At 37.2% G+C, this 2,500-nt stretch overlaps 1 protein-coding gene across 2 annotated transcripts in view; it reads left to right on the forward strand.

The window, feature by feature from the left end:
* Positions 1–2,500, forward strand: part of LOC125041117 (neutral ceramidase-like) — a 75,177-nt gene that overhangs the window by 4,436 nt on the left and 68,241 nt on the right. The gene's annotated exons all lie outside the window — the stretch shown is intronic.

Raw genomic sequence — 2,500 nt, forward strand, 5'->3', positions numbered from 1 at the left:
ATTCAAAACAAAATACACGGAAATCTTGACGATACTGAAGCGAATGTTGAATGCCGCAAATAAAAAGTTATAAATACGAATGAACTTAATAATTACATGCCATTCTCAGGAAAAGTTAATCAAACACACGCATTATGTTATTCATTCTCACTCGCAATCGCCTCACAAAGTGACAAATACTAAAAGCTGCGTCGCCCCAGACTTCAACAAATTCTCTGTCGCAGTTTTCGAGTTCTGACCATTGCAACATATCAACATTATTTTCTTCTAAAGGAAAATGAGAGCAATCAATGAGTTTTTAACAATAAGGTCCGATGCATAATTTTACTGTCGCTGATATCGGTAAATGCAATAATAATTTATATACCTGAACAATAATAAGTAAACAATATGAAATTAAGCAATATTGACAATATTGAATATATCAGTTAAGATAAAGATAACGCTAACCATGACTTTACAGTTATTATCTATCTGTGTGTGTGTGTGTGTGTGTGTGTGTGTGTGTGTGTGTGTGTGTGTGTGTGTGTGTGTGTGTGTGTGTGGATGTGGATGTGGATGTATGTGTGAGGATGGATGTATGTGTGAGGATGTATGTATGTGTGTGTGTGTGTGTGTGTGTGTGTGTGTGTGTGTGTGTGTGTGTGTGTGTGTGTGTGTGTAGGAGGTGGATATGTGGATATGTGGATATGAGGATGTGTGTGAGTTTGTGTGTGTGCGTGGGGGGTATATATATGATATATGATATATATATATGAATGGTGTATATGTGTATGTATATATATACACACACCACTATATATATATATATATAAACTTGTCTATTTGTTCATTTGTATACATATGTATACCTACAGACTTTACAAGTATACTATTACTTATATCTAGCAAGTTATGCCCCCATAACGCTGTTAATATACCATTTGCGGTAATTAAAGTAATGATTACGTCTCTAGACCCTGAGTGACTTGCAAAGTTAAGCAACTTTTTCATAACTATTATTGTGTGTGTGGGGGGGGGGGGGGGTGCGTGCGTGTGTGATCGAAATGCATCAGTTATTGCAAAGTGTAAAAGCCGAAGCCCTTTGAGTTCAAGACATAAGTTTCCGAAGAAATCAAAGAAACACGCGACAAAAAGGCGATAAATCTTGAACCAATCTGTAGGCATCACTCTTCGCAAACACTTGTCCTCCATGAGGTGGGAACGCAGCTTACACAGCCTGAAAATAGGTTTATTATGGGTAAAGCCGATTACGAAACCAAGGAAGCCACATTTATTACAGCGCCCCCCCCCCCTTATCCTTTCAAAAAATAAAGCTTGAATGAAAACGTCGTCAACATAATTATAATCCCTTGCATCGTTTACAAAGAAAGTATTTTAAACATAGGATAATACCCACTCTAAAATCCTCTACTGCGTTTCATATGCCTCGGTGTCACATCCAGAGCGGGGATTCGTCCTTGACTCTTAAAAGGGCTTTAAACCAAGATGAATCACAGGCCAAATAGTTGTCTACGGCGCGGCCTATTATGTCTATAAAGCAAGGATATTGAATATGATGAATATTAAGTGGCCTGAATTAAAATATATTTGTGTATTTAGGCATTTTAGCAAGATAGAGAGAGAGAGAGAGAAAAAAAGAGAGAGAGAGAAAAAGAGAGAGAGAGAGAGAGAGAGAGAGAGAGAGGAGAGAGAGAGAGAGAGAGAGAGAGAGAGAGAGAGAGAGAGAGAGAGAGAGAGAGAGAGACAGAGAGACAGAGAGGCAGAGAGACAGAGAGACAGAGAGACAAAGACAGAAAGAAAGACAGAGAGACAGAGAGACAGAGACAAAGACAGAAAGAAAGACAGACAGACAAAGACAGAAAGAAAGACAGAGACAAAGACAGAAAGAAAGACAGAGACAAAGACAGAGACAAAGACAGAAAGAAAGAAATCATAAAAGAAAAAAAGAGAATAAAAGAAAGAGAGAGAAAGACCGACTGTCAACAAACTCCCCAGCCCCCCCACCGAACCCGAGACACAACCTCAAGACGAGTACGATTACACCTTGTCAGACATGATGTCATGAAAAATGCCAGTGCGCACTACAACGTCATTCTTACTATTCCTCCTTAACTCACACTCGTCATTCCAGCGTTACTTTTGAAAATGACGTCACCGTTACGTACATGATGTCCCGTGTTTGTCCAGAACTGGTATCGAGAAATAGAACTGACAGTAAAAAAAATATAAATTACTGGGGTAATGTAAATAGTCTTTTTGCAACTGCTTCGCAATAAAGTAGTATTAATACATAACAAAGTATAAATAACAGATGATGATAATGATGATAATGATAATAACAACAACAGCAACAACAACAATAATAATAATAGTAATAGTAATAGTAATAATAATAATAATAATAATAATAATAATAATAGATAAATAAACATAATAAATACGAATAAAAGGAATAAAACCCGAACTAACCGGGGCGCAAGCCAGAAAATACCTCGTA

The sequence above is a fragment of the Penaeus chinensis genome, chromosome 30 (assembly GCF_019202785.1).
Source record: "Penaeus chinensis breed Huanghai No. 1 chromosome 30, ASM1920278v2, whole genome shotgun sequence".
NCBI classification, from domain to species: domain Eukaryota; kingdom Metazoa; phylum Arthropoda; class Malacostraca; order Decapoda; family Penaeidae; genus Penaeus; species Penaeus chinensis.